Source organism: Apium graveolens, chromosome 8 (genome assembly GCF_009905375.1).
Source record: "Apium graveolens cultivar Ventura chromosome 8, ASM990537v1, whole genome shotgun sequence".
Lineage (NCBI taxonomy): Eukaryota > Viridiplantae > Streptophyta > Magnoliopsida > Apiales > Apiaceae > Apium > Apium graveolens.
This window is the reverse complement of record NC_133654.1, coordinates 23,745,815-23,756,694: the sequence shown is the minus strand read 5'-3', so window position 1 is coordinate 23,756,694 and position 10,880 is coordinate 23,745,815.

The following is a 10,880-nucleotide window of genomic DNA, read 5'->3' as shown; positions in this document are numbered from 1 at the left end:
TTATGAGTAATTTTATAACATTTTCACCTTGAAACAATTTTTTCTTAAAAAAAAATTTAAATTTTGGAAAAAATCACATATTTCTTAGTGTAGCGGGTTAAGCCAGTTTTGCTCAAAACAAACTGAATCTTGGTATAGCTTTTCACACTCCAATAATATTGTTCCAAACAAACTCTTACTATGTAACAAGTTTCGTTTATGAAAGTACTTACAATTTTTTTAGTTGATTAACAATGGATCATAGTACCTATGACACTAATAAAAAATGATGCAGTACGTGCTACGAAGTTCACTTCACATATAAATTCTAATAGCAGTTCATATATACATCATAAATTTGAAATTGCATTATAGAAAAATTCCCTAACAAAGCTGATCAACTTCAACATCACTGCATATGCAAATCACAAGATGGCGAAGTAATACTCTTAATAGACGGATACGTAATCTCAATAGCATAAGGATTTTTATTTATATATTAGAAATTTACTCTTGCCATCATACTACAACAATATCAAAAGATATGGTTTAATCCCGTTAAAATCAATCATAATGTTAAAATCCTTAATACACATATTAGTACTTTCAATTCTACAAACCCATGAAAAATAAGAATCAACACGTAAAACCGTATTTTTGGAAAGATGAACATAAACAATAAAATGATATTAGGAGTTCCCAAAAATAAAGATTATCATCATATTCAAACAAATTTGGATAAAAATAGAAAATCATTCTATATATTAAAAGTACTCAACAATATTTCACGTTGATATTTCTGTATGATATTGCTGCACACGAAACTAATATAGCTATTGCCTAATTTCATTTAGGCAAACCCAAAATTTCTTTCGAAAAAAGGAAGAGAATAAAAACAGACTACACTTCAATTTTAGTCTTTTATTGAAAATAAAATTAAAGCTAAACTTTCAAATTGCAGTAAATAAATTAGTTGGCGGGGAATTTTGTTTTTAATGTACACATTACATTTAATTTATGTGATTTGAGAAGTAGAATAAATGTTGTATTTATATATATTTTTCTTATGCCGACATGTAAAGAACATAAATTTTCCTACTTTTAAATATTTAACTTCGCAAAATCCATTAAGGCGATAACCCTACACATTGAAACAATTTTTTTCACAATTATATCTTATAACTTTACAAATGAGTATCAATTCTGAGAAATTATTAAGTGAGCGAGTGTTGAACCCATGAAATGACAAATAATAAACTTTTAACTAATTGAGAAATATAACCATACTCACATTGAAACGGTTTTGATACTAAGAAAAAATGCTAAACAGTTATTAGATAAACTCAAATATTTATTCTTATGACTTATTGAATTTGTTGCTAGTTATGACCAATAATAAAATAATATAATTAAATTTTTTATAAGTTTTAATTTTTACCGTTTAAAAATGAAATAAATTTTATTAGTAATTAAACAAAATCGAACAAAACAGTAACTTAATTATGTATAACGTTCCAAATTTCATTATATTGGAATGCACAATTTTACATTTTTTAAATATAAAGAAACAACTCAATATTTTTAGAATACATAATTTTACATTTTCAACGGCATAGCGCAGCGGGCACAACGACTAGTAATTATTCATTCTGATAAATTTTAACTAAAATTACAAGTTTAAATTTTTCAAAATAACAATATTTAATTTTTTACTAAGTAATACTTTTTTAGCTATGTAAGTAGTGTTTTCTTATCCTAAATAATGAAAAAAATGTAAGAGTAAAGGCTGCCAAATTTTTTCTCCCAAGCTCAACTTAAGTCATAGGTCGAGTGCACCCTATTATAATGCCCTTTTAAAAAGTAAGTAAAATGATCTAGATTTTGACCCACTCTAGCCATGGGTTAGGCACGCCCAAGGACATTCGTGTCATCTATCTCTTCTGTACATAATAGAAAAACAGGGTGATAATATTCATTAGATTAAAAATCTCATTTAAAAGACTAAATTACCCTTGTTTTAATATTTATATAAAAGATTTGGTTTATGAAAATCAAATTCGAGATATTTCATTCACCTATACAACCTCATATCATTACACCATATTGTAACATATATTTTTTATCATACACATAATATGTAAGTGTGTTAAATGAATATTTTATTTAACTTTAAAGATAGTTACTTGAATTTCGTAAAAAAAAATACTTACTTGAATATTTGTACAGTTAATTTTAAGGAATTTGAATTATAGATATAAAATGGATTATTATCTTATTTATTAATCATTTTTAGATTGGAAATATATCTCATATATTTTTAATATATTTTTTATTATAAAAAAGTAATTGACATGTACATATATAATTTTTAAAGAAAATATTGAAAATAGAATCGTTTATATATAAATAATCTATATTAATATTACATATTTAGAAAAGTTCGAATTATAATGAGTCAATACATTTTAGTTTATTTCGAATTTGAAATCAGAACTGGGCTCATTGTTCAAAAAATGCTCGAAATTTGCCTACATGACCTGGCCGGAAAATATCGTCACATTCTATGTTTAGTAAATTTAAATAACAAGTTCGGTGAGAATATTGTTCGCACAAAAACACGCAAGCGTACGCAGTCACAAGTAGTGTAAGATTAAGTTTAGTTCGTTCCCACAGAGATTGGTTTAATTCAGAATGTGCACTTACGCAACAATATATGACTATTATTCACTGCTAAGACAAGTATCAAATTGAGTTGATTATCTAAAGTAATTATGCTAGAATGAATTAACTACGAGATTAAAAATCAAGTTACTTATATGAAATAAAAAATGGGATTCTAACTTCATTAAATACTTCGTTCAGAGTTTATGCCTGTAATCATAGTATGTTATGGTTATGATAACTAATCATAAAACACGAAATTAGCACACGCTATCTTTCAATATACGTGTACCATACTACTCAGCATCCACTATAACGACCCGTATATTTTTATTATTATTTAAATGTGTAATTATGGAATAAATAATTAAATAAAATATTTGTGTGGGTTTAGTCAGTGGGTTATTACCTTGTCACTATGTGTTTGTGATTATTAGTGTATGGAATTGAATTGCGTGGTAAATTAATAAATTGTATGATTTTGTACCGTTGTTAAAAATGGTGTTATTGCATTTTATTTTCATAAATATTTGGATTGTCTCTAAAATTATTTTTATGGCTTTATAATTTCAATAATTATTTTTAGGACTTTATAAAATTGAGAAATCAATATTTTATTAATTATTTATCTTTAAATGATTTTCAGAGTGTGTTTAATGGTAAAATCCATATTTAATTATGGAAATCTTCAAAAATTATGAAACTTATATTTTATTAAGTTCGTATTATTCTGAGAATTTTAAAATTATTTTGGGAATTTTCGGAGTTAGTTTCACCCGCGCATCGATTCGTTTAATTGATAAAGCGGGTATAAATTGTATTTCAGAAATTGTTTTAAAATTTCAAAATTTATGTTTTTATAAGCTTCAGGATATTTATAATATTTTAAGACTATTTTCGTGATTTTCTGAATTTATTTTAAGTGCAACTCGGTTTGTTAATTATCAAATGCGGGTACGAGTTGCGTTTCAACAATACTTTAAAAATTATGGAAAATTTATTTTTAATAACTTTGAATTATTTGTGATATTTTAAAAATTTACTTGGAATTTTTTTTGAGATTATTTTATTCCCGCAATGATTCGTTATTTTGCAAAATACGAATAAAATTTGGGGTTTACAGTGAAGCATGAGAAACGTGTTGCAACCCTGTTATTTCTGTGATGCATGGAAGCTTCTCCGGAATTTCTGCTATGTGTTGAAAAAAAAATAAAAAATAAAAACAAACACAGGCACACAGAAACATTACTCCTCCTCCTATGTTCCTCTCTTCCACGCGCCTCACTCTCTCGATGGTCTCTCATCTCTTCTCTTTCGCTATCTCTCCATTTTAATCTTTATCTCCTCCACTCCTTTTCTGTCGTTTTCCGTTTCTTTCTTCCGCCACCTTTGGTAAGTTTTTCGGCCGTATCATTTTTCGGCTTGTTTCCTGGTACAGTCGCGATGTTTATGTGTGTATTATGTTGTGTGTGTATTGTGTTGTGTGTGTTTATGTGTGTGGTGGAGCTGCTATGTTGTCGTCCTGTGGTTCAGGCCTGTTTTGGTCGTGTTCTGCTTTCCGATTGTGGCGTGTTGCTGTGCGCGTGTGCTTACCGAATTAAAATTTTAATATGTTTTTATTTTATTTCTGCAGGGAATTTCTTGAGTAATTTCATGAAATAAAAATTCGTGCAGAAAATAATTTGAGTAATCGGTAGAATTTAGCGTTGGAAACCCAAATTAATTGGGTACCCGCGGATTTTACCGTCGTCCGCGATAAATTTCGACAAGCGGACGGTAGACAATGATGATGTATATCTGAGTCCTAATATTTGAAAATAAATAAATATGAATAATAATTAATAATTGTAATGAAGTTGAAATTTGGAATGCATGAAATTATGATTGTTATTATTGAGTTGAATCGGAGGTTGGGAATTGTATCTGGATCAGCTGTGGGTTGTTTGTTGTTGATTTGACGTCGAGTTGGTCGACGGGTAGTCCGGTAAACAAAGGAGACGCTGCCCGATTTCCGGGAAATTGAACTACGGAAATACGGGAACATATCCGATGATTATCAGGACGTCGAGTGACTATATATATATGTATGTTTTATATAAAACTTGATTGTGCGATGTGTTGAAATATTTTGCCAAATCGATAACCCTGATTTCGTAAAATTACGAGTATACATATTTTTTGGAAACGAACACTGAACCGATTTTTCGAGAACGTGAACCCTGACTGTTATGTGTGTTATTGTATTATAATAATGCATACAAGTACGACTCAGGATTGTTATCGTTTGGGTAGGATTGGTATTGAGGATAAGTCAAGCATACCTAGACATCTAACGTAGGGTATTTTGGCTCTATAGGTTCTAGTCGAAGGACTCAAGAGTTGATATCGAACTAAGGATAAGCTAGTGATCAGTCAACAAGCGCAGCGAGGTTCCTAAGCGAAGGACCTGAGCGTTGAGGTCGGATCCAGGATAGTCAAATAGTAAAGGGATAAAGCCTGAGCGTCCGAGTCGGCTCAGAGTCGATTAGTAACAGTTGTAAAGCTCTGCAAGGCAAGTACCCCTGACCATTCTTTTATGGTTCAGTATATGTGAATAACTAATGTTTTAATCTCGTAATGGAACAAAAATACTTTAAGTTACGTATCCCCTGTATTTGAAAATATTGTTTAAAACTATGTTTTGGGGATAAGTAACTTCTGAAAACACCTATCTCTAAACGTGATTAAAATAAAAGGAAGTTTTGAATAGTGTGCTGTGACAGAATGGTTTTAAAAAGAGATAGGTGACAGTGATTTTGGAAACTGGATAAAGAGACTGTTTTAATCCACCTATGTCGTGGAAGGTTTTGATCCACCTATGTCGTGGAATTTTGGAAAAAGGCAAAAAGGGAATTCAGTTGATCTATTGGAGTTGCGTAAGAGGCCCGTTATTCGGTAAGGGCCCAGCATGTGGTTGCGTAAGTGGCTAATTGGATTGGGCATTCTGTTTAACTGATTAGTCCAGCGTGGGGGGAAAGACCTAGCTAGTCTTTTCCCATGTTCCGGAACACATTCTATTTCTGGATGGCTGCTAGTCGCTGTCCGGTGAGGGTAGACTGATCAGTTATCTTCACCCGTTAAACGTCCAATAGATTTGATTGATTCAGTTTTGAAATTGATTAACAATTCAACTTATTGAGACAGATGATGTGAAAATGAAATAACATGCTAAGCTTTGATTCTGGTAATTATACACATCACACGACTGAAATTGTTGTTTCTCAGAGCATGCTAGTTTTGATATCCAGTTTATACCTGTTTTACATGTTTTTGGCAAGTTATGAATTCTGTTCCTACAGCTGCTTTACTTTAAATTGTTTTACTTGGTATTCACATAGTGGTGCTGCTGAGCAAGCAATTGCCCACCCTTGCAGAATATTTTATATATGTATTACAGATGCCTAGGAGATTCTTCCGTGGTAGTCAGGGCAGAGTTCCTGTTCCCGTCGTGTCTGACTCCTCTGAGATGGTTGTGTTGGACCAAGGTTGGTCTGTTAAATTGCTGTGTTAAGTTAGCTGCGTCGAGATGATTGTTGTAAGTTGGTTTGTGTTAGTTGTAACCTAAATCACACTTAAACCTGGCAAAGGTCTTGGTAAAGGGGTCGTGATCATGTATTATTAATGATTTGGATTGAATCATGATTGTTATTATTGTTGTTGATGACGTCAACTCCTGACCCCAGGGTTGAGGCTGTCACAGTTGGTATCAGAGCTACAGGTTTGAGTCCCTGATTTAGGTTATGGGTAAAGTTAAAAGAGTGAAGAAAGGTTCGTAGATAGATGTGAGTGAGCAACTAAATTAGAGGAGTGAGTCTATGAGTTTAGTCAAGGGTTTCGAAAGAGTAACCCTGACTTTTATTAAGGATTGACTGGAACTGCCCTAACCTAGAGTAAATTTACTTCGTATATATATTATTAGTAACGTTCGATAGAGATTTCTAGTTTTCCCTCGAGAAAACGAGTTTGATTGCGAGGATTCAGCAGTGAGCGGGCTCTTGTTGTGTCAGCTGAGAAGACGCCAACGTTATTTCTAAATATCACATTTTCTGTGTCAAGGAATGTTATTGGACTGATTGTGTGACCTCGGTGAGTTCGGATAGCGTGACAATAGTCAGAGGCTGTTATGACGACTAAGTTTGGTAGTGAATGTGGGTTAGAACGGGAGGTGATATCTTTGAACTCTTTTATTTCCTTCCTTGAAATGTATTTTATCTTCAGAGTAATTATTTCTTATTCCATAAGCTGTTTATCTTTCTTGTGAGAAAGTTGTGAACCCAAGGTAAGCTACTTGGGATTCTATTGATCTCCTTACAAATCAAATTCTTTCTTTTCTATTTGTGAATTTCCTATCTGAATATTGTTTCTTTCCTCGGTAACTTTTCGGTTGATTGGGGCAAATAATGCATATGAATTGACCATTTGTCTATGTGACAAAAGGGTCTGGTGGGATGCCACCGAGTTATGTGTTGTGACTGTATGGTACTAAGACTGGCCATCTTATGTACTTGTATGGTTGCTCTCAGTCATACCTACATCTTTTTCACTATTTCTTCTTATTTGATTTCCTTGAGTCGGAAATTTCCTTCGATATTCTGTGATAATAAAGTTCTGCGATTTGATGTTCCTCGTTATTGAAAGCAAGGTAGAGCGACTGTTGAGAAGAACGAGAGTCCTATATCAGGATATTATTTAAGAATAATGGTAATCGCGAGAGTTCAGGATCTAAGGATGGAGTTATAGCCTCGGGAAAAGTAAGTCAGTGGTGGATGAACCGCTCTTGGGTGAAAAAAAATCCTCTCTAGAAGAGTGATTGGTTGAAATTTGGACTTTGGTGCCTAGAAGAGCCCAATGTTCCTTAAATTGACCTAATTAAACAGTTTGTTCAAGGTAGGTGGTTGATATAGCCAGATAAGTCTCGTAATTTATCAGACTAGTGTTAGTGTGATAATAGAGCAATGACCGGAAGTCGGTCAGTTGCTGTTGTATTGAGGAGTCATGCTACGCTGTTAGTTCCTTTGTATTTTAGTTTTCCTGAACTGTTATTGATTCTGCTACTGTCATTGTTGCTATGATTGCTAGTCCTATTAATCTAGATTTCTTTTGTACATGGACCCCGATATTAAGGACATGGGTAATTTATTGGGCATAATTTTCCTGATACAGATGCACCATTTAAAAACGGTGATATTTTGTTAAATATTTTGTTATATTTTGAATAAACTCATTTATATATCTCTAGAAAATGCCACATAAGAAAGCTACCCAGTCTAAAGAAAATAGTAGTAGTTTTGCGGAGGGTTCAACTATAAATGAAATTCTAGATTTGTTGCGCCCGCCGTAGCAACAACAGTTGTAGTTAATCTAACAGGTTTAGTGGCGGTAACTACTGTTACAGCAACAACAGCAAGGAGTAAACCCAAGTGTTTGTTTCAAATCTTTTCAGAATGTTAACCCCTTTGAGTTTAAAAGTGAACCTAATCCAGTAACTGCTGGAGCATGGTTAAAAGAGATGGAGAAAGCTTCCAGGCTTGTCCAAGTAAATGCTAATTTTAAGACTGATTATGTAAGCTACTTCCGAGGGAATGAAGCGAAATATTGGTGGGAGTCAACCAGAGCGTTAGAAGGAGAAGGCCCTGTTTCATGGGCTAGGTTTTCTGAGTTGTTTTTGAAAAGGTATTTCCCAGATTATGTACGGAGTTAAAGGAAAATTGAGTTTCTAGACCTGAAACAAGGTGAAAAAAATGTGTATTGGAATTTGAGACCAAGTCTATAGAATTGGCCCGATTAGTTCCTGAGTATGTAAGTACGGAGAGTCAAAAGGCAAGGAGGTTCCAACAAGGGTTGAAGCCTAAAATTTGCAGAGGAGTTGTGGCGTTGCAACTCAAGACATACTCCTCCATGGAACAGGCTGCCCTGGTAATGGAAAGTGACCAGAAGTTGACTGTTAAAGACGAAAGTGATAAGAAAAGGAAGTCAGAAGGTGTTAAGGATAGAGCAGACCAATGAGAATCCATTCAAGGATTTGAGAAGTGGTTTGGCTGGAATATGAATAAGAGATTCCGGAGATAGAGTTTATTTCAGGATAGATCTAGTGCTACTTCAGTTGCTTCAACTTCAGCCCAGTCAGTCAAGTGAGCAGTGGATTGCAAGCCCAGTGAAAGGAGACTTAGTGGTACGTACAAGAAGAAGGTGCGATGTTTTAAGCATGGACGTAAGGGTCATTATGCATCAGAATGTAATCCAGAAAAGCAGGAGTTATGTATCACAATTATGGAAGAGTGGCCATATTGCAAGGAGTTGTAGAACGGTTATTCAAGATATTACATCCCAAGGGCCAACATCCAGCTCAGCTAGAGATAGAACTTTCAAAAGAACCAAGAAATCAAGCATTTAGAAATTGGACGTACTTGCAGTTGATCTGACACCCTCCGAGCTAGAGGGGTCTGATGTGATTTTAGGATTGAGTTGGTTGTCCTGTATTATGTCAAGTAGTGGTTTTTATAAGAAGCGATGTGTAAAGTGTATGGAATCCAATAGTAAGGTAAGTTTCTGGATGCAGAAGTAATATAGGGAATTCTTCCAATCATGCAAGAAAAGAAGTAATAAGCCAAGGACATAAGGTGGATCCACCATCTGTAAAGATACGAGGAAGAGAATACTGAAGCTGGAAGAATATTGGGTAATAAATAAATGCCCTAGAGTCTCTGGAGGCCAGTGGAAAGAAATAATTAGTTGGTAATGGTAAACGTTATTAGAAAGGAAAGTAAGCATACCAGATATAGTTCTCTAGGGGTACACCAGTGATGTTGCTGGAAAGAGGAATGAAATTATGAGATTATGTACTAATTATCGGGAGTTTAAAAAAATGATAAATAAGAATAGGTAACCTCTATAAAGAATTGGTTATTTATGCGACATAATTAATGGAGCGTGTGATTTCTACGGGATTGACTTAAGAATTGTATTTATTGATAACATTACCAGCTGTCTAAGGATTAAGAAAGTTTGTGTAGAACGCCCCAGGATTTTCCTACGAAGATTAGAAGGGAAGCAATTATACGCTAAGTTTTAAAGTATGAATTTTGGTTAGAAATAACAAAATATTTGAGTATTTCACTAACAAACATCTAAGCAGAGCCAGTGTAATGGTTTATGTCTCGTGCAGAGAAAAATGATTAAATGTGATTAAGATTGCTAAGGAATCAGTAAAGGAATTGGAAACTGTGGGAATTGAAGTTGAGTATCTGAAGGTGATGAGAAGCTAGTATGTAAGATTATTTCCCATCCTTAACTGATGGAAATGAGTAAGAAGCGATCGGATGTTGGAAATTAAATTGAAAATCAGTATTACCTATCGTCCTTAGATAAAGGGTCAAAGTGAGAAAATGATTCGGAAAATATAAGAAATATGTGTTGGGTTTATAAAGGAAACTGGAATAATCACCTACTATAGATTGAGTATTCTATGCTAATAGTTAATATATTGTTAAGAGAATGCTACCTTGCGAAGTTTAGTATGGACATAAGCGTGGATCCTCACTCTATTGAGAGAAATTGGGAGTAGAGATATTGTTAAGTCCTAAGCTAAGTCAGTACATCAAGAGTGTAGTGGTGTTGATTCGGAAAAGAGTTGAGACAACTCGGGATAGACAAAGAAAGAGAACGGAATTGCATCGAAAGAATATGGATATAGAATTAGGATCGTTGGTGCGGGTAAACGTTTCATCTTGAAAGAGATTGGTTAAGTTTGAATAGAAGGGACAAGTAGGGTCCCAAATGTATTGAACCGTTGGAGGTATAGATAAATATAGGCAAAGTTGTCTATGAGTTGATGTTGTCACCGCAGTTGCAATGTATATATAAATAATATGTTATACGCGTCAATGTTAAAGCGGTATGTACCTGATTTGAACCAAGTCGTTGATTGAGAGTCAAGGGGCTCTCATCCGAATTTTATTTGGCGTGGAATGATCGATTTGAATTCTAGCTCGTTAAAAAGCGAATCCCTAGGAATGAATTTATAGCTATACTAAGTATGGTTTAAATAGACCCTTGGATAGAAGAGCCTATTTAAAAGTTAGAGTCAAATATGCTTGACAAATATCCTCACTTATTTAGTTAAGATAGATTCTGAGGACAGAATCTTTTTAAGGGGGAAATGATATAACGACCCGTATATTTTTATTATTATTTAAATGTGT